Source organism: Thalassophryne amazonica, chromosome 1, assembly GCF_902500255.1.
Source record: "Thalassophryne amazonica chromosome 1, fThaAma1.1, whole genome shotgun sequence".
NCBI lineage: Eukaryota > Metazoa > Chordata > Actinopteri > Batrachoidiformes > Batrachoididae > Thalassophryne > Thalassophryne amazonica.
The window spans coordinates 103933728-103956222 of record NC_047103.1 but is presented as its reverse complement, the minus strand read 5'-3'; the positions used below and the strand labels follow the sequence as shown (position 1 = coordinate 103956222).

The window sequence follows — 22495 nt, the reverse complement described above, 5'->3', positions numbered from 1 at the left end:
CAAAAACAATAATGTTTATCAGTTTGAACATTAAATATCTTGTCTTTGTGGTGTATTCAACTGAATATACTGTAGGTTGAAGAGGATTTGCAAATCATCGTATTCTGTTTTTATTTACATTTTACACAATGTCCCAGCTTCATTGGAATTGGGGTTGTATAACAGTGGAGGAAGGTGCACGCAGGTCAACGACATTCTCTGTAGGACATGCAAGCTAAAATAAATCAGAGACTGTAAGATGGTGGCAGGGAGAGTGTAGCTGGACAGCATAGGATGGTGGTTTGTAGGATGACTTTAGAGATAAAGAAGAAGAAGAGAGTGAGAGCCCAACAAAGGATCAGATGGTGGAAGCTGAAGTAGGAAGATTGTTCTGTGAAATTGACTGAGCAAGTGAGAGAGGCACTGGATGGAGTGGAAGCAATTTTGGACAACTGGAAAAGTACTGCAGATGTGGTGATGGACACAGCTAAGACAGTACTGGGTGTGACATCTGGACCGTGGAAGGAAGACAGTGAGACTTTGTGGTGGAACAGAGGTTGCCAGAAAAGTTTTGGGATAGTCAGAGAGAAGAAAGTAGACACCAGTACAAGGAGATGTGGTGTAATGTGAAAAGAGAAGTGGCAAAAGCAAAGGAAAATGCATATTGCAAGCTATACAAGAAGCTGAATAGTAAGGAAGGAGAAAAGGACTTGTACCGATTGGCCAGACAAAGGAACAGAGCTGGAAAGGATGTGCAGCAGGTTAGGCTGGTAAAAGATGCACATGGCAATGTGCTAACAAATGAGGCGTGTGTGTTGAGAAGGTGGAGGGAATATTTTGAGGAGCTGATAAATGAAGAGAATGAGAGAAGAAGCTGGATGATGTGGTGAGAGTAAGTCAGGAACTACAAGAGATTAGTAAGGAAGAAGTGAGGGCAGCTATCACGCGGATGAAGAGTCGAAAGGCAGTTATTCCACATGACATTCCAGTGGAGGCATGGAAATGTCTAGGCGAGATGGCAGTGGAATTTCTAACCAGATTGTTGAATAAAATCTCAGAAAGTGAGAGGATGGATGGCTGAGGAGTGGAGACGAAGTGTGCTGGTTCCTATTTTTAAGAACAAGGGTGATGTGCACAGCTGCAGTAACTGCAGAGGCATAAAGTTGATCAGCCACAGCATAAAGTTATGGGAAAAAGTAGTAGAAGTTAGGCTTAGAAAACAGGTGGAGTTCTGTGAGCAGCAGTATGATTAAATGTAGAGAAAGAGCATTACAGATGCAATGTTTGCTCTGAGAATAATGAAGTTTAGAGAAGGCCAGAAATTTACATTATGTGTTTGTGGACTTAGAAAAAGCTTATGACAGGGTGCCAAGAGAAGAGTTGTAATATTGTATGAGGAAGTCTGGAGTGGCAGAGAAGTATTTTAGGGTAGTGCAGGACATGTACAAGAACAGTGTGACAGTGTGAGATGCACAGTAGGAATGACAGACTCATTCAAGGTGGAGATAGGATTACACCAAGAATCAGCTTTCTTTATTGTTCGCAATGGTGATGGACAGGTTGACTGATCCGATCAGACAGGAGTCTCCATGGACTATGATGTTTGCAGATGACAATGTGACAGTAGAGAGCAAGTTCTAGAATCTAGCCTGGAGAGGTGGCGATATGCTCTGCAGAGTAAGGGAATGAAAGTCAGTAGGAGCAAGACAGTACGTGTGTGAATGAGAGGGAGCCCAGTGGAATAGTGCATTTACAAGGATAGAGGTGGTGAAAGTAGATGAGTATAAATACTTGGGGTCAACTGTCCAAAGTAATGGAGAGTGTGGCAGAGAGGTGAAGAAGAAAGTGCAGGCAGGGTGGAGTGGGTGGAGAAAGGTGGCAGGAGTGATTTGTGACCAAAGAATATCAGCAAGAGTGAAGGGGAAAGTCTACAAGACAGTAGTGAGATGAGCTATGTTGTATGGCTTAGAGACGGTGGCGCTAACAAAAAGACAGGAGGAAGAGCTGGAGGTGGCAGAGCTGAAGATGTTGAGATCCTCTTTGGGAGTGACGAGAATGGACAAGATTAGGAATGAACATATCAGAGGGACAGATGAGGTGGGACGGTTTGAAGACAAAGTCAAAGAGGTGAGACTGAGATGGTTAGGACATGTACAGAGGAGTGGCCCAGAGTATATCGAGAGAAGGATGTTGAGGATGGAGCCACCAGGCAGGAGGAGATGAGGGAGGCCAAAGCGGAGGTATATGGATGTTGTTGTGAAAGTGTAGTGACACGAACCCACAACAGGGGGCGTTAATGAATGGACAATGGATCAGCCAAAAGGTAACAATTTAATGTTGTGAATTGCACAATGGAATACAGACAATAACAATTGAGGAGTACAGTCAATCATACACAAGGTGACGTGTGGGCAGGCTCAAGGATAGAAGACGTATGTCCAGAGAAGAGCCGGATCCCACACGGCTTCCACCGCCAGTGGATCTGAAGAACACCGGAGCCGCCAAGTCCCGAGTCCCAGGTAGCCACCGTCTCCAGCTGTCAGACCTGGTACTGCTGGCAGAAACAGAAACAGTTAATGGTGGGTGTGTGAAGACACACCCAGTAATCCTTCCTTGCTCAGTTCCTCCGGGAGGGAGAACCTCCACCTCCAGAAACAGAATCACCCGTGCAGCTCCTGTCAGTCACTTCCCTGGAAGGAGTGAGAGGCGAAGACGTCACACTCACACTATCCGCCAATCCAGCTTCAGACTGTATCCACAGGCAAACGGCTGCAAAAAGAGTTCAGACTATTTGTCAGCATTAAATACAGCAGAGAAATTACCTTGAGTGGTAGCTGTTTTCTCGGCGAGGAGGTGGAGTTGCAGTCCGGCCTTTATGGTGATGGTGATGAGTTGGATGAGTGACAGCTGGTGCAGATGATAAGTGACAGCTGTCACTCCCAGTGGCTCCGACACCCTCTCGTGCTTGAAGCCCGCACTCCAAGCAGGGCGCCATCTGGTGGTGGTAGGCCAGCAGTACCTCCTCTTCAGCGGCCCACACAACAGATGTTCTGTGGGAGGACATGCAGGTGGCTGATGTGACAGAGGAAGATACAGGGGATAGGGTGAGATGGAAATTGGTTGATCTGCTGTGGCGACCCAAAACTTAAGGAAGCATATTGCATTCACTGGATAAAAAAAAATTTGACCGCTGATCTCGTAATTACGAGAAAAGATCTCATAATTACGACATCAGGATCTCGTAATTACAAGATCAGGCTATTTTTATTTATTTATTTTGTGTGTGTGTGTGTGCGTGTGTGTGTGTGCGTGTGTAATTACTTCCATACAATGTGCTTCCGTACTTCCAGTCCCTCAGTAAAGACAAGCACGAGAATTCCCGAATCATAATTGAAAATCGTGCCAATTTGTAACCTCTGGCACCACGGCGCACTCAAAGTGTGGATTTCCCCCTAAACTATTCCTGGATGAATCAAACTCCTCCAGCGAGGCGGCCACAGGACCCACAGACTGGCATGCACCCGGGTGGGAGTGAGCCCTGCTGTGTCCCTCAGTGGTCGGTGGGGCTGTGTAAGTGAAAGCTGGAAGACACCCCGTGGTCCTCCCTGGACATTCATCCAGGAGCACTTGGGGAAAATCCACACTTTGTGTTTGATTGCAGTGTGTTATCATCGGCTGAGCTAAGCCCACTTCTTTACTGAGGAACTGAAAGTATGGAAGTAAATACATAAAACATGTTGGGAAAGTGTAGTGACACGGACCCACAACAGGGGGTGTAAATGAACAGACAATAGAAGGAATCAAATTATAACACTTTACTGTTGTGAATGACACAACCAAACACAGCAGATTCAGAATGTGCAACAGTCAATCAATAAAGGTGTCGTGTGGGCAGGCTCGACGATAGGAGACGCCCGTCTGGAAACGAACCGGAACCACACGATTTCCACCGCCACTGAACCCGAGGAATACTGGAGCCGCCAAGTCCCGGAGTCCCCAGGTGGCCACCTTCACGGCGTGTCGGATCTGGTACTGCTGGCAAAAAGCAAAAGACAGTCAAAGGGTGGGTGTGTGAACACCCAGTAACAATCCTGGAGGGAATTCCACCTCCACCTCTCACTCAACACGTTGCAGCGGTCTCAGAAGAAAAAGAGCGCCGTCTTGCACAGCCTCCACAAAAACGACCGGTACTCCTGCAAACACTCACAATAACAGATTTACAAATCTCACAAAAAGGCTGAGAGTATTACCTCTGATAGAAGATGTTATCTCTGCAGTGTGGCGGAGGTGTCTTCCTGCTTTTAAACCAGATGTGGATGATTAGTGACAGCTGTCACGGATGATGGGTGACAGCTGTCACCACGGCTTGTTCCTGAGGCGGCAGCGCCCTCTTGTGCCTGAAGCCCGCACTTCAGGCAGGGCACCCTCTGGTGGTGGGCCAGCAGTACCTCCTCTTCTGGCGGCCCACACAACAGGACCCCCCCCCTCAACGGGCGCCTCCTGGCGCCCGACCAGGCTTGTCCGGGTGGCGACAATAGAAATCGGCCAGGAGGGCCGGGTCCAGGATGAAGCTCCTCTTCACCCAGGAGCGTTCTTCAGGTCCATATCCCTCCTAGTCCACCAAATACTGAAAGCCCCGGCCCATTCGATGGACGTCCAAGAGCCGGCGAACTGTCCAAGCCGGCTCCCCGTCGATAATACGGGCAGGAGGCGGCGCCGGACCGGGTGCACAGAGGGGTGAGGTGTGATGCGGTTTAATCCTGGAGACATGAAAGACCGGATGGATCCGCAGTGAGGCCGGGAGTTGGAGCCTCACTGCGGTAGGACTGAGGACCTTGAGGATGGGGAAGGGTCCAATGAATCGGTCTTTTAATTTGGGGGACTTGACCTGGAGTGGAATGTCCTTGGTGGAAAGCCATACCTCCTGCCCGGGCTGGTATGCGGGGGCCGGGGACCGTCGACGGTCTGCATGGGCTTTAGCTCTCGTCCGGGCCCTCAACAAGGCCGAACGGGTGGTGCGCCACACCCGACGGCATCTCCGCAGGTGGGCCTGGACCGAGGGCACACCGACCTCTCCCTCCACCAAAGGAAACAAAGGGGGTTGGTACCCCAGACACACCTCGAACGGGGAGAGGCCGGTGGCAGAGGACACCTGGCTGTTATGAGCGTACTCGATCCAGGCCAGATGTTCACTCCAAGCCATCGGGTGTGCGGAGGTTGTGCACCTGAGGGCCTGCTCCAACTCCTGGTTGGCCCGTTCGACCTGTCCGTTAGTTTGCGGGTGATACCCAGACGAGAGGCTTACAGTGGCCCCCAGTTCCCGGCAGAAACTTCTCCACACCTGCGAGGAGAACTGGGGACCACGATCCGAAACGATGTCTGTTGGTATCCCATGCAGCCGGACGACATGGTGGACCAGGAGATCCGCCGTCTCCTGGGCCGACGGGAGCTTCGGGAGGGCCACGAAGTGGGCCGTCTTCGAGAAACGGTCCACTATCGTGAGTATGGTGGTGTGTCCCCGGGACGGCGGGAGGCCCGTGACAAAATCCAGACCGATGTGGGACCAGGGGCGGTGAGGCACAGGAAGTGGCTGTAGAAGTCCCTGTGCCTTCTGGTGGTCCGCCTTGCCCCTGGCGCAGGTGGTGCAGGCCTGGATGTAAGCCCGGACATCAGTCTCCAGGGACGCCCACCAGAGGCGCTGCCGGACTACTGCCACGATCCTACGCACCCCTGGGTGGCAGGAGAGCTTGGACCCGTGACAGAAGTCCAGCACGGCAGCTCTGGCTTCTGGTGGGACGTATAGTCTGTTCTTTGGTCCTGTTCCGGGATCCGGGCTCCGTGCCAGGGCCTCCCGGACGGTCTTCTCCACGTCCCAGGTCAGAGCAGCCACGATAGTGGACTCCGGGAGAATGGGTTCCGGTGGATCCGACAGCTCGGTCTTGACTTCCTGTTCATGCACCCGGGACAGGGCATCCGATCTTTGGTTTTTGGTCCCGGGGCGGTAGGTGATCCGGAAGTCAAAATGGCCGAAAAACAGTGACCAGCGGGCTTGCCTGGGGTTCAGTCGCTTGGCGGTCCTGATATACTCCAGGTACCGGTGGTCAGTGAAAACCGTGAAAGGCACTGACGCTCCCTCCAGCAGGTGTCTCCACTCCTCAAGAGCCTCTTTCACCGCAAGGAGCTCTCGATTGCCCACGTCATAGTTCCGCTCTGCTGGGGTCAACCTGCGGGAAAAATAGGCACACGGGTGAAGAACCTTATCGGTTTCTCCGCTCTGGGATAGCACGGCTCCTATCCCTGAGTCAGAGGCGTCCACTTCAACCACAAACTGGCGACCAGGATCGGGCTGCACCAAGACCGGTGCAGTCGAGAACCGGCGTTTCAACTCCCTAAACACAGCTTCGCACCAATCCGACCAGGTGAAGGGAACTTTCGGTGAGGTCAGGGCCATCAGGGGGCTAACTACCTGACTATACCCCTTAATGAACCTCCTGTAGAAATTTGCAAAGCCGAGGAACTGTTGCAGCTTCCTACGGCTTGTAGGTTGGGGCCAGTCTCTCACCGCTGCGACCTTGGCCGGATCCAGGGCGACGGAGTTGGAGGAGATGATAAACCCCAGGAAGGACAAAGAAGTGCGGTGGAACTCACACTTCTCGCCCTTCACAAACAGCCGGTTCTCCAACAACCGCTGCAGGACCTGACGTACATGCTTGACATGGGTCTCAGGATCTGGAGAAAAGATGAATATATCGTCCAGATATACGAAGACAAACTGATGCAGGAAGTCCCGCAAGACATCATTAACCAAAGCTTGGAACGTCGCGGGGGCATTAGTGAGGCCGAACGGCATGACCAGGTACTCAAAATGACCTAACGGGGTGTTAAATGCCGTCTTCCATTCCTTCTCCCTTCCGGATCCGAACTAGGTGGTATGCGTTCCTAAGATCCAACTTTGTGAAGATTTTGGCTCCATGCAGGGGGGTGAACACTGAATCCAACAAAGGCAACGGGTATCGGTTGCGAACCGTGATCTCGTTCAGCCCCCGGTAATCAATGCATGGACGAAGACCGCCATCTTTTTTGCCCACAAAAAAGAAACCTGCTCCCATCGGAGAGGTGGAGTTACGGATCAGCCCGGCAGCTAAGGAGTCCCGGATGTAGGTCTCCATTGATTTGCGCTCAGGTCGGGAGAGGTTGTACAGCCTGCTGGATGGGAACTCCACGCCTGGCAACAAATCGATGGCACAATCATATGGACGGTGCAGGGGAAGAGTGAGTGCCCGATCCTTGCTAAAAACGTCAGCAAGATCGTGGTACTCAACCGGCACCGCCGACAGATTGGGGGGAACTTGGACCTGCTCCTTAGCCTGGGAACCGGGAGGAACCGAGGATCCCAAACACATCCGATGGCAGGTTTCGCTCCACTGTACCACCACCCCGGATGGCCAATCAATCCGGGGATTGTGTTTCAGCATCCAGGGGAACCCCAGAATCACACGGGAGGTAGAAGGAGTCACAAAAACTCAATCTCCTCCCTATGATTCCCTGACACTACCAGTATGTCTTGTGTGTGATTAAAGGGAGTAGGGTGTCATCTAGTGCTCGCACCTGCAATGGTGCAGGTAGCGCCACCAGAGGGAGCCCTACCTCCCTGGCCCATCTGCTGTCTAGCAGATTCCCTTCTGACCCTGTGTCTACCAGTGCTGGGGCCTGAAGGGTTAAATCCCCACTAAGGATTGTAACCGGGAGTCGTGTGGCAATATGTGTGTGTCCCACGTGAATTTTTTGGCCCACCCTAAGCCCAGTTTCTAGGGGCGGGCGTTGGTGTTTAACCGTTCGGGGCAATTGCTCAATTGATGCTCCATTGAGCCACAAACAAAACACGCCCCGCGGGGAAGCCTCCTCTGTCTATTAGGTGGTCTAAATGTGGTCCTGCTCGTGTCCATAGCTTCGTGAGCAGGGGGAGCTGTCGCCCCACGGGACGTAGAGGCCAGGGAACGTGGGAAGGGCGGACCTTGCTCGGACCCGGAAGGAAGAGGGACGGCGCGTGCCCGGCCACGTCCTTCGTCTCGTTCCCGACGGCGTTCCTCCAACCGATTGTCTAACCGTATAACGAGATCAATAAGCCCATCTAATTCCCGCGGTTCATCCTTGGCCACTAGGTGCTCCTTTAGGACCGACGACAGTCCGTTTACAAAGGCGGCGCGGAGCGCAGCGTTATTCCAGCCGGACCTCGCAGCCGCGATGCGGAAGTCGACTGCATAAGCAGCTGCACTTCGGTGCCCCTGTCTCATCGACAGCAGCACGGTTGAAGTGGTCTCTCCCCTGTTAGGGTGATCAAACACAGTTCTGAACTCCCTCACAAACCCAGTGTATGTGTGAAGGAGCCGTGAATTTTGCTCCCAAAGTGCCGTAGCCCAAGCGCGTGCCTCTCCCCGAAGCAGAGTGATCGCATAAGCTATTTTGCTTGCGTCTGACGCGTACATGACGGGACGTTGTGCGAAGACGAGCGAACACTGCATAAGAAAGTCCGCGCACGTCTCCACACAACCTCCGTACGGCTCAGGCTTATGTAAGCTTCAGGGGATGGTGGGAGGGGTTGTTAAACCACCACTGGGATATTTATATCCAGCACAGGGTCGGCAGGAGGTGGAGCTGCAGCAGCGCCCTGAGCGCTTGCCGCCACTTGCGCGGAGAGAGCCTCCACCCTGCGGTTCAGGAGGATGTTTTGCTCGGCTATTTGATCCATTCGAGCCGTAAAGGCGGTGAGAATATGCTGTAGCTCACCAATCACGTCTCCTGCAGACGCCTGCGCTCCCTGCTCTCCCATTGGCTGTTTAACAGCCTGGTGACGCCCCTCGGAGTCCATGACGCTGGCCGAGATATCAATAAAGGTGTCGTGTGGGCAGGCTCGACGATAGGAGACGCCCGTCTGGAAACGAACCGGAACCACACGATTTCCACCGCCACCGAACCCGAGGAATACTGGAGCCGCCAAGTCCCGGAGTCCCAGGTGGCCACCTTCACGGCGTGTCGGATCTGGTACTGCTGGCAAAAAGCAAAAGACAGTCAAAGGGTGGGTGTGTGAACACCCAGTAACAATCCTGGAGGGAATTCCACCTCCACCTCTCACTCAACACGTTGCAGCGGTCTCAGAAGAAAAAGAGCGCCGTCTTGCACAGCCTCCACAAAAATGACCGGTACTCCTGCAAACACTCACAATAACAGATTTACAAATCTCACAAAAAGGCTGAGAGTATTACCTCTGATAGAAGATGATATCTCGGCAGTGTGGTGGAGGTGTCTTCCTGCTTTTATACCAGATGTGGATGATTAGTGACAGCTGTCACGGATGATGGGTGACAGCTGTCACCACGGCTTGTTCCTGAGGCGACAGCGCCCTCTCGTGCCTGAAGCCCGCACTTCAGGCAGGGCGCCCTCTGGTGGTGGGCCAGCAGTACCTCCTCTTCTGGCGGCCCACACAACAAAAACAATTTAGACACCTGATCTTTTCTCATAATTACGAGATCGTGATCTCGTAATTGCAAGATTTGTTTCTTGTAATTACGAGATCCTGATCTCGTAATTATGAGATCTTTTCTCGTAATTACGAGATCAGCGGTCAAATTTTTTTTTTTATCCAGTGAACGCAATACGCTTCCGTACAAATGGGAGCAACTGAAAGAAAAAAGATTTCCAGTCTGAAGAATTTTCTATTCTGACAGCCATATTTATATAATTGGAATATTACAGACAAAAATATCACTGTGAAAATATACAAATGTTTAAAAAATGAATGCTTTTGTAAATTTAATGTGAGACAGAAACCCCTCAAAACTTTGAGCCAGTCAGCACTGCTGCTGAATTAAACACAGAGCAGCAGTGCATATTTTAAAAGTAAATCAACACACTAATTTGCTTTAAATACAAATTTAGTCAGTTTTATTCACACAGATCAACAGTACATCAGTCTCACTTTTGTTTCATTAGCAACCCCGTCTCACGGCAAGTAGTGATTCAGCAGCACGAAATATACAGTACATTAATTTACTGGTTTGTGATATTGTGACGAAAGGCACCTCGTTTTCATCACAGCAGCACAAATTTATTGTCATTCATTTCGTGATGGCTGCACGAAATTACAAGTGAGGCGTGTGTGCGTGTGTGTGTGTGTGTGTGTGTGTGTGTGTGTGTGTGTGTGTGTGTGTGTGTGTGTGGAGGGGGGGGTATGGTTAGGGTGGAAGAAAGGAGTAAGATTAAGTTATGGTTAAGGTTAGGGTCGGGGTAGGAGTAGGGTTCGTAATAGTGAGTTAAAAAAAAACCATCATGAAAATTTGAATCATTTTGTCACAGGAGCATGAAGAAAAAAAAAAAAAAGTGACACTGGGCTGTTCATAGCGTAGTGCCGAAATGGCACAGTCAGTACACCCAAAGTGCAAGCTATCAAGAACATTAACAGCTTGTCTTTAAATATGCAACAGCTCTATTTTATTCACAGATCATCAGCAGTGGGTGTAGCAGATGATGTAAACAATGAGCTTCCAATGTGAGCTTGCACCGATGCAAAGATGGCAAAAATGTGCCACTCACGTTGCCCAGATGTTTGAGCAGTCCTTTAGAAGTTTAAGGAGCAAAAATTCTGAAAAAAAGCATCATTTGGTTTTCTTGTAGTTTTCCTTCACATCCCTTTCTTCAACTATTTCGTTGGCTTGTGATGTAAAGCCAAGCTTCTTCATGGAGACAGAGTAGATGGAACAAGTTACAGTTGTTGTATGGCTGGGGGGGCCTGGCTGCCTTTTTGTTTCTGTCTTTTGTCCTGTCTTTTGTTTTTCCTTCCAGGTGGCTTGCATTTGGGACTGAGTGGCTGTGTAGCTGAGTTTATCAGGACCTCACCCTGATCACCTGAGGCTGATCACCTGCGGCTCGTCAGGACTCAGCTGTGGTGCATCTACATGGATTGGAACATGGTGGCATTTAAGACTGGAGTACACAGTGTGTATTTGCCAGAGACTCGACCTTGTGACCAGACGGGTGAGATCGTCGTCTCGAGAGCCATCTCATCATCAGTGGATGCAGAGAACGTCCAGGTTTGATGCATGGTCTGTGAAAGAGGAGAGGGTGAGGTCTCACGCTCGTCAGCACACCTCCTGAGGTACGTTAGATTTTGTGACTAACATTTATACAGTCAGTAAATGTGGTGTCCCTCACACCTTATTATATTGAGCTGTATGTTGGTCATTTAAATCAGCTTCCACTGCAGTGGAGTTTTGTGAACAGGGTGTTCTATGCCTGCAGGGTGGGAAGCTGATTTGCAATTAAGCCAGGAAGTGTTTGCTGTTTGTACACCTTTGAGTGGTCTCTCTGTGTGTTGAGTGTGGACTCACATAATGATTCCTTCTTTCACAGACTCGGTTTGTCGCGGCCACCTGGGGGGTGTCGGCGGGGTCCTTGGGTCCGAATTGGTTCTGGCTCCGGACCGTTGGCACTGCTGGGAGTGCACCGCAAAACCACCACGCCAGACCGCGCACTTTTATATTTTTTCACAGCACTGTTATGTTCATTAAACTCTATTATCCTTTGTACCGTGCTCTGCTTATTTTATACTGGGTCCTTCAAACGCTGGTCAGTTCTCCGGGCTGCGTCCGACACATAACAACAGTGGTATGAAACTCCTTTTCAACACCACAGCCAATGTGCAAGTTGAATTGTAATATTTTTAATGACATTATCTTTAATGACCTTGATATTTGAACTTCTGGTCCCTGTATCACTACATTTTGATGAGAACTTGACTCAAACACATCCAGAAAGTTTCAAGTTGTTTCATTTAAAACCATCCATCCATCCATCCATCCATTTTCTTCCGCTTTATCCGGAGTCGGGTCGCGGGGGCAGCAGCTCAAGCAAAGCCGCCCAGACCATTTAAAACCATGTTCTGTCAAATGTGCTGGAAGAGAGGAGTCCATGGACAGAGGTGCAGATTGGACAGTATGAAAGTGTCCTTGCAGCCTTGTTTGGCTGAGGCTAAAAATAGAAGATAACCTGTTTTTACAGAGTTATTTTAACCATCTAGAGTCGAATGACGCGCCCTCTCGTAGAAAGTCACATGACCTAATTAAGCGGATGTAACAATCTGCTGCACTCTGAGGCTCCCTTTAAATGCATGTTGAATGTGGAGACTTCAACCTTTATAGCACTTTTTAAATTTTGTTAGTATAATTTTGTCTAGTATAACTTGACATGTATTTTTTTATGTCATGCATTTTCATCAATATTGTTGTCATTTTTCACTGCGGGTTTATGTACACACACACAGCCAAAATAATCATTTCCTTCTCTACTGCATCAACCGCAGTGGGAAGAAATATGACTCCTTCTTCCTCATTGGTTGGCTCCTGAAATTTTCCACCAATCAGAAGTTACTAACCCCATGTGTGTTCACTCACCCCATGAGTGTTTGATCACACCCCACCCACACCACGTGGGTCTGAATGTGTGTGCATTTTCTCTTTGTTACTGGTGGGAAGCATGTGTGGTTAGTGTTTTGTTGTTTGGAGATTTTTTTTATGTAAAAATAAGGCGTTTTATGAATGTGGAGGAAGCACTTCAATTATTTTTTGAACTGGAGGAAGACGGAGCGTGCAGCTTGTTGTCAGACTCTGAAACAGACAGTGAGGATTCTGGTCATGAAAGAGATGATCCCTCCTCTGTTCTGTAGGAGCAACCAAAGCAGATGGATCCACCAGCATGTGCACGGAGATCTAAACACAGGGTCGGCGCTTGCGCTTCTTTTTCCAGATCCAGATCTCCGCTCAGACACGCAGCAGAGACACGCCCCAGCACTGATTGATGGAACACGGAGGAGGATGCAGACACTGGACCAGCAATAAGCAGATTTCAGCCTCGGAGAACACCAGGAGTCCACGTTGATACACTTTCCACCCAAAGTCCAAAAGACATTTTTCTTTTGTTTTTTGCAACTGACACAATTACAAAAATTTGCACCAACACCAATAAAACTGCTGCAAAAAAACAAGGCATTAGGGAAAAAATACAACTGGACAGCCATTGAAATGGGAGATCTGTACAAATTTTTTGGACTTCTGATATACATGTCGTTGGTGTCACTGCCAAGTCTCCAGGACTACTGGAAACAAAGTCATATTTTGTCTGTGCCCTTTCCAGCAAATGTAGTGTCCAGAGACAGATTTAGATCGATATTCTGGAACATCCATCTAAGTGATCCAGATGTGGATGTAGAAAATGATAGATAAAAGGGAACAGCAGGTCATGACAAACAGTTTCTAATCAGGTCTCTTTATGATGGCATCCTCAGTGCCTGCTGGATGGTGGCGACGAAGGCAAAAACTGGAATGACTCAATATTTGGAGGACAAGCCAACAAAATGGTATGGTAGCCTGGTTTGGCTCTCTTACTGTCCAGAGCAAATCCAAAATTGAGAAACTAGTTCGATACGCCATGAAAATTAGTAGCAAGAGAGAGTATCCCTCTTTAAAAACTATATTCGAAACCTCGGTCCTGGCGCAAGCTAAAAACCTTCTTAAGGAGCCTTCCCACATGCTTTTCAGCGAATACGAGCTCTTGCCATCAGGGAGACGGTATCGGGCTGTCAGGTATAAGAGTAATAGATTTTAAAAATCTTTTGTCCCTTTATCTATTACTCTTCTGAATAAATCTGGATAGCACCTACAGACGCATTACTGGACATTGAGGGGTCTCACAGAAGACTATCTAATTTTAACTGACTGTTTCCTGTGTTCTTGTAATTGTATATTATGTTGTTGTTGTTGTATGATTGTATGTGTTTTTACTATTCTAATCACAGCATTGCAAGCCCAAGACAAATTTCCCTTGGGACAATAAAGTGAACCTTGAACCTTGAACCTTGACATCACATCGACTGTGACTGCATATTGCCGCTGACGAGCCATGGGGCCGCCATCTTAGACCGATCATCCGACCCATTGCACTCAGTGCTGTTTGGCCGGTGCAATGACGTGTCAGTGCATTTAATCCATTGCAACTCTCTGAATACAAAACTGATTTTCACATGGGGTTTTTTTCTGCAAATGTTGTGGAAGTAGCTATGATACAGTACACATGGTTTGGCGTAATTTAATATTAATAGTGGGATTAACAAAAATAGAATATTCTGATGTAGCCTAGAGTGTAGATAGGTATTTTGCAAACACTGTAAACACACACACTACATATACACACACTAACATATGATAGAGAAGCAGATAGTAGCAGTAAAGTCAAGTTTTAGTTATTTGAAGAGACAATATATGATTAGGCTATAGATGGCCTAATCTGGCCTCTACTGGTGGTTGGCTCTCACTGCGGTATTGTATCACTTCCTGTTCCGGAGCACAGCGGTGTTTTTCTGTATCTGTTAGCTGTTTAATCTGCGCAGTTAGATTGGTCTAGTTATCTAGATTACGATTTGTTTCCCAAGTGTAATCTTTACGTGCCTTAACTAAAGCACTCCTTCTGCTGAATCACCTCTAAATTATTTACACATTATTCACTTTGCGTGTTTTTAGGAATCCGCTAGCTTAGCGTAGCTACTAGCTCTTAGCCGATTTAGCATGGCGGCTTCTCCTGTCTCTCCCACACTTTTCTGTTCTGGGTGTGAAATGTTTAGTTATTCCTCGGCCTCCTTTAGCAGTAATGGTACTTGTAATAAGTGTAGCTTATTCGTAGCTTTGGAGGCCAGGCTTGGCGAATTGGAGACTCGGCTCCGCACCGTGGAAAATTCTACAGCTAGCAAGGCCCCTGTAGTCGGTGCGGACCAAGGTAGCTTAGCCGCCGTTAGTTCCCCCCTGGCAGATCCCGAGCAGCCGGGAAAGCAGGCTGACTGGGTGACTGTGAGGAGGAAGCGTAGCCCTAAACAGAAGCCCTGTGTACACCGCCAACCCGTTCACATCTCTAACCGTTTTTCCCCACTCGACGACACACCCGCCGAGGATCAAACTCTGGTTATTGCCGACTCTGTTTTGAGAAATGTGAAGTTAGCGACACCAGCAACCATAGTCAATTGTCTTCCGGGGGCCAGAGCAGGCGACATTGAAGGAAATTTGAAACTGCTGGCTAAGGCTAAGCGTAAATTTGGTAAGATTGTAATTCACGTCGGCAGTAATGACACCCGGTTACGCCAATCGGAGGTCACTAAAATTAACATTAAATCGGTGTGTAACTTTGCAAAAACAATGTCAGACTCTGTAGTTTTCTCTGGACCCCTCCCCAATCGGACCGGGAGTGACATGTTTAGCCGCATGTTCTCCTTGAATTGCTGGCTGTCTGAGTGGTGTCCAAAAAATGAGGTGGGCTTCATAGATAATTGGCAAAGCTTCTGGGGAAAACCTGGTCTTGTTAGGAGAGACGGCATCCATCCCACTTTGGATGGAGCAGCTCTCATTTCTAGAAATCTGGCCAATTTTCTTAAATCCTCCAAACCGTGACTATCCAGGGTTGGGACCAGGAAGCAGAGTTGTAGTCTTACACACCTCTCTGCAGCTTCTCTCCCCCTGCCATCCCCTCATTACCCCATCCCCGTAGAGACGGTGCCTGCTCCCAGACTACCAATAACCAGCAAAAATCTATTTAAGCATAAAAATTCAAAAAGAAAAAATAATATAGCACCTTCAACTGCACCACAGACTAAAACAGTTAAATGTGGTCTATTAAACATTAGGTCTCTCTCTTCTAAGTCCCTGTTGGTAAATGATATAATAATTGATCAACATATTGATTTATTCTGCCTAACAGAAACCTGGTTACAGCAGGATGAATATGTTAGTTTAAATGAGTCAACACCCCCGAGTCACACTAACTGTCAGAATGCTCGTAGTACGGGCCGGGGTGGAGGATTAGCAGCAATCTTCCATTACAGCTTATTAATTAATCCAAAACCCAGACAGAGCTTTAATTCATTTGAAAGCTTGTCTCTTAGTCTTGTCCATCCAAATTGGAAGTCCCAAAAAACAGTTTTATTTGTTATTATCTATCGTCCACCTGGTCGTTACTGTGAGTTTCTCTGTGAATTTTCAGACCTTTTGTCTGACTTAGTGCTTAGCTCAGATAAGATAATTATAGTGGGCGATTTTAACATCCACACAGATGCTGAGAATGACAGCCTCAACACTGCATTTAATCTATTATTAGACTCTATTGGCTTTGCTCAAAAAGTAAATGAGTCCACCCACCACTTTAATCATATCTTAGATCTTGTTCTGACTTATGGTATGGAAATAGAAGACTTAACAGTATTCCCTGAAAACTCCCTTCTGTCTGATCATTTCTTAATAACATTTACATTTACTCTGATGGACTACACAGCAGTGGGGAATAAGTTTCATTACACTAGAAGTCTTTCAGAAAGCGCTGTAACTAGGTTTAAGGATATGATTCCTTCTTTATGTTCTCTAATGCCATATACCAACACAGTGCAGAGTAGCTACCTAAACTCTGTAAGGGAGATAGAGTATCTCGTCAATAGTTTTACATCCTCATTGAAGACAACTTTGGATGCTGTAGCTCCTCTGAAAAAGAGAGCTTTAAATCAGAAGTGTCTGACTCCGTGGTATAACTCACAAACTCGTAGCTTAAAGCAGATAACCCGTAAGTTGGAGAGGAAATGGCGTCTCACTAATTTAGAAGATCTTCACTTAGCCTGGAAAAAGAGTCTGTTGCTCTATAAAAAAGCCCTCCGTAAAGCTAGGACATCTTTCTACTCATCACTAATTGAAGAAAATAAGAACAACCCCAGGTTTCTTTTCAGCACTGTAGCCAGGCTGACAAAGAGTCAGAGCTCTATTGAGCTGAGTATTCCATTAACTTTAACTAGTAATGACTTCATGACTTTCTTTGCTAACAAAATTTGAACTATTAGAGATAAAATTACTCATAACCATCCCAAAGACGTATCGTTATCTTTGGCTGCTTTCAGTGATGCCGGTATTTGGTTAGACTCTTTCTCTCCGATTGTTCTGTCTGAGTTATTCTCATTAGTTACTTCATCCAAACCATCAACATGTTTATTAGACCCCATTCCTACCAGGCTGCTCAAGGAAGCCCTACCATTATTTAATGCTTCGATCTTAAATATGATCAATCTATCTTTGTTAGTTGGCTATGTACCACAGGCTTTTAAGGTGGCAGTAATTAAACCATTACTTAAAAAGCCATCACTTGACCCAGCTATCTTAGCTAATTATAGGCCAATCTCCAACCTTCCTTTTCTCTCAAAAATTCTTGAAAGGGTAGTTGTAAAACAGCTAACTGATCATCTGCAGAGGAATGGTCTATTTGAAGAGTTTCAGTCAGGTTTTAGAATTCATCATAGTACAGAAACAGCATTAGTGAAGGTTACAAATGATCTTCTTATGGCCTCGGACAGTGGACTCATCTCTGTGCTTGTTCTGTTAGACCTCAGTGCTGCTTTTGATACTGTTGACCATAAAATTTTATTACAGAGATTAGAGCATGCCATAGGTATTAAAGGCACTGCGCTGCGGTGGTTTGAATCATATTTGTCTAATAGATTACAATTTGTTCATGTAAATGGGGAATCTTCTTCACAGACTAAAGTTAATTATGGAGTTCCACAAGGTTCTGTGCTAGGACCAATTTTATTCACTTTATACATGCTTCCCTTAGGCAGTATTATTAGACGGTATTGCTTAAATTTTCATTGTTACGCAGATGATACCCAGCTTTATCTATCCATGAAGCCAGAGGACACACACCAATTAGCTAAACTGCAGGATTGTCTTACAGACATAAAGACATGGATGACCTCTAATTTCCTGCTTTTAAACTCAGATAAAACTGAAGTTATTGTACTTGGCCCCACAAATCTTAGAAACATGGTGTCTAACCAGATCCTTACTCTGGATGGCATTACCCTGACCTCTAGTAATACTGTGAGAAATCTTGGAGTCATTTTTGATCAGGATATGTCATTCAAAGCGCATATTAAACAAATATGTAGGACTGCCTTTTTGCATTTACGCAATATCTCTAAAATCAGAAAGGTCTTGTCTCAGAGTGATGCTGAAAAACTAATTCATGCATTTATTTCCTCTAGGCTGGACTATTGTAATTCATTATTATCAGGTTGTCCTAAAAGTTCCCTAAAAAGCCTTCAGTTAATTCAAAATGCTGCAGCTAGAGTACTGACGGGGACTAGAAGGAGAGAGCATATCTCACCCATATTGGCCTCTCTTCATTGGCTTCCTGTTAATTCTAGAATAGAATTTAAAATTCTTCTTCTTACTTATAAGGTTTTGAATAATCAGGTCCCATCTTATCTTAGGGACCTCGTAGTACCATATCACCCCAATAGAGCGCTTCACTCTCAGACTGCAGGCTTACTTGTAGTTCCTAGGGTTTGTAAGAGTAGAATGGGAGGCAGAGCCTTCAGCTTTCAGGCTCCTCTCCTGTGGAACCAGCTCCCAATTCAGATCAGGGAGACAGACACCCTCTCTACTTTTAAGATTAGGCTTAAAACTTTCCTTTTTGCTAAAGCTTATAGTTAGGGCTGGATCAGGTGACCCTGAACCATCCCTTAGTTATGCTGCTATAGACGTAGACTGCTGGGGGGTTCCCATGATGCACTGTTTCTTTCTCTTTTTGCTCTGTATGCACCACTCTGCATTTAATCATTAGTGATCGATCTCTGCTCCCCTCCACAGCATGTCTTTTTCCTGGTTCTCTCCCTCAGCCCCAACCAGTCCCAGCAGAAGACTGCCCCTCCCTGAGCCTGGTTCTGCTGGAGGTTTCTTCCTGTTAAAAGGGAGTTTTTCCTTCCCACTGTAGCCAAGTGCTTGCTCACAGGGGGTCGTTTTGACCGTTGGGGTTTTACATAATTATTGTATGGCCTTGCCTTACAATATAAAGCGCCTTGGGGCAACTGTTTGTTGTGATTTGGCGCTATATAAAAAAATTGATTGATTGATTGATTGATAGATAAATATTTACATATGTAAACAAAATACTGACTAATGAATTATATTGCTATAAAAAATAGATAACCTTTATATATATATATATATATATATATATATATATATATATATATATATATATATATATATATATATATATATATATATATACGAGGGCTGTCCGTAAAGTATAGGTCCTTTTTATTTTTTTCAAAAACTATATGGATTTCATTCATATGTTTTTACGTCAGACATGCTTGAACCCTCGTGCGCATGCGTGAGTTTTTCCACGCCTGTCGGTGACGTCATTCGCCTGTGAGCACTCCTTGTGGGAGGAGTCGTCCAGCCCCTCGTCGGAATTCCTTTGTCTGAGAAGTTGCTGAGAGACTGGCGCTTTGTTTGATCAAAATTTTTTCTAAACCTGTGAGACACATCAAAGTGGACATGGTTCGAAAAATTAAGCTGGTCTTCAGTGAAAATTTTAACAGCTGATGAGAGATTTTGAGGTGATTCTGTCGCTTTAAGGACTTCCCACAGAGCGAGACGTCTCGCAGCGGGCGGATTGCAGCGTCGGCTCGCAGCCGCCGCGACGCTCCGCCACAGGAAAAACACCTCTGTTGGAAGACTTGAGGAAAAGTTGGAACATTTCCAGCTGATAAACAATTTCTCATATACTCACTCCACTGAAAGCCATCAAAAGCCGCCTGGATTTTACAAATGGTTATCAACAGGGAGGTGTTTTACCTGTGCCGCCGCACCGCGTCGGCTGCGTCCCGACGCGCGGACCCGTCCGCACGGACCCGTCCGCACGCCTTTCATTAAAAAAATCTCCTTTAACAGTGGAATATCCGGATAAAATGCTGAAACCGACTTCTTCTGAAACTTCTCTGTTCTCTCACGACGTCCTGGATCAATAGAGCCTGAAATGTGGAGGTTTTAAGCTTGAAACAGGCTGATGACGCTGCCTGAGAGCGCTGAGCGACGTCTCGCACCGTGAAAACTCCTTAAAGCAACAGAATCACCTCAAAATCTCTCATCAGCTGTTAAAATTTTCACTGAAAACCAGCTTAATTTTTCGAACCATGTCTACTTCGATGTGTCTCACAGGTTTAGAAAAAATTTTGATCAAACAAAGCGCCAGTCTCTCAGCAACTTCTCAGACAAAGGAATTCCGACGAGGGGCTGGACGACTCCTCCCACAAGGAGTGCTCACAGGCGAATGACGTCACCAACAGGCATGGAAAAACTCACGCATGCGCACGAGGGTGCAAGCATGTCTGACGTAAAAACATATGAATGAAATCCATATAGTTTTTGAAAAAAATAAAAAGGACCTATACTTTACGGACAGCCCTCGTATATGTGTGTGTGTGTGTGTGTGTGTGTGTGTGTGTGTGTGTGTGTGTGTGTGTGTGTGTGTGTGTGTGTGTGTGTGTGTGTGTGTGTGAGCGAATCATATATGGAATATCAATATTATTCATATATGTACAGTTGTATGTAAAAGTCTGGGCACGCCTGATGAGTCCATGATTTTCCTTTATACAACCCCAATTCCAGTGAAGTTGGGACATTGTGTAAATACAATGATTTGCAAATCCTCTTCAACCTATATTCAATTGAATACATCACAAAGACAAGATATTTAATGTTCAAACTGATAAACTTTATTGTTTTTGTGCAAATATTTGCTAATTTTGAAATGGATGCCTGCAACACATTTAAAAAAAGCTGGGGCAGTGGTATGTTTACCGGTGCATCACCATTCCTTCTAACAACACTCAATAAGTTTTTGGGAACTGAGGACACTAGTTGTTGAAGCTTTGTAGGTGGAATTCTTTCCCATTCTTGCTTGATATACAACTTCAGTTGTTCAACAGTCCGAGGTCTCCATTGTCGTATTTTGCACTTCATAATGTGCCACACATTTTCAATGGGCGAGAGGTGTGGACTGCAGTTAGGCCAGTCTAGTACCCACACCCTTTTACTACGAAGCCACGCAGAATGTGGCTTGGCATTGTCTTGCTGAAATAAGCAAGGACGTCCCTGAAAAAGACATTGCTTGGATGGCAGCATGTGTTGCTCCAAAACCTGGATGTACCTTTCAGCATTGATGGTGCCATCACAGATGTGTAAGTTGCCCATGCCATGGGCACAAACAATCAATCAATCAATTTTTTTATATAGCGCCAAATCACAACAAACAGTTGCCCCAAGGCGCTTTATATTGTAAGGCAAGGCCATACAATAATTATGTAAAACCCCAACGGTCAAAACGACCCCCTGTGAGCAAGCACTTGGCTACAGTGGGAAGGAAAAACTCCCTTTTAACAGGAAGAAACCTCCAGCAGAACCAGGCTCAGGGAGGGGCAGTCTTCTGCTGGGACTGGTTGACCCCCATACCATCACAGATGCTGGCTTTTCAACTTTGAGCTGGTAACAATCTGGATGGTCTTTTTCCTCTTTTCTCCAGAGGACAGGACGTCCATGATTTCCAAAAACAATCTGAAATGTGGACTCATTAGACCACAGCACACTTTTCCACTTTGCGTCTGTCCATTTCAAATGAGCTCGGACCCAGAGAAGGCGGCAGTGTTTCTGGATGTTGTTGATGTATGGCTTTTGCTTTGCATGGTAGAGTTTTAACTTGCTCTTGTAGATGTAGTGACAAACTGTGTGAACTGACAATGGTTTTCTGTTGTGTTCCTGAGCCCTCACAATAGGTTTCTTTACACAATGATGTCAGTTGTGTCGCTTGAGGGAACAAAGGTCACAGGCATTCAGTGTTCGTTTTCGGCCATGCCACTTACATGTAGTAAGTTCTCCAGATTCACTTAATCTTCTGATTATATTATGGACTGTAGATGATGGAATCCCTAAATTCCTTGCAATTGAACATTGAGAAACACTGTTCTTAAACTGTTGAACTATACTTTTCATGCATTTTCACAAAGTGGTGATCCTCGCCCTATCTTTGCTGGTGAACGGCTGAGCCTTTTGGAGATGCTCCTTTTATACCCAATCTTGACACCCACCTGTTTCCAAACAGGTGTTCTTTGAGGATTCATCAACTTTACCAGTCTTTTGTTTACCCATCCCAACTATTTTGAAATGTGTTGCAGGCATCCATTTCAACATCAGCAAATATTTGCACAAAAACAATAAAGTTTATCAGTTTGAACATTAAACATCTTACCTTTGTGGTGTATACAGTAGAATATAGGTTGAAGAGGATTTGCAAATCATTGAATTCTGTTTTTATTTACATTTTACACAACGTCCCAACTTCATTAGAATAGGGGGGTTGTAAATCATTTGTTGTTTGGATCTGCAATTTCAGTTAAATATATCATATAGCAGACGAACACAGTGATACTTGAGAAATGAAATGAAGTTTATAGGATTTATATAAAGTGTGCAATAATTCTTTAAACAAAATTAGGCAGGTGCATAAATTTGGGCACCCCTACAGAAAAAATACATCAATATTTAATAGATCATCCTTTTGCAGAAATAACAGCCTCTAAATGCTTCCTATAGCTTCCAAT

General features: G+C 46.2%; 1 long non-coding RNA gene across 1 annotated transcript; it reads left to right on the top strand.

Annotated features, from left to right (window-relative positions):
- Positions 1 to 272: 272 nt before the first annotated feature.
- Positions 273 to 22162, top strand: LOC117520069. Its single transcript, XR_004563522.1, has 3 exons — positions 273 to 283; positions 2553 to 2558; positions 21694 to 22162. It is a non-coding gene; the product is annotated as an uncharacterized LOC117520069 (long non-coding RNA).
- The last annotated feature ends 333 nt before the right edge of the window (positions 22163 to 22495 follow it).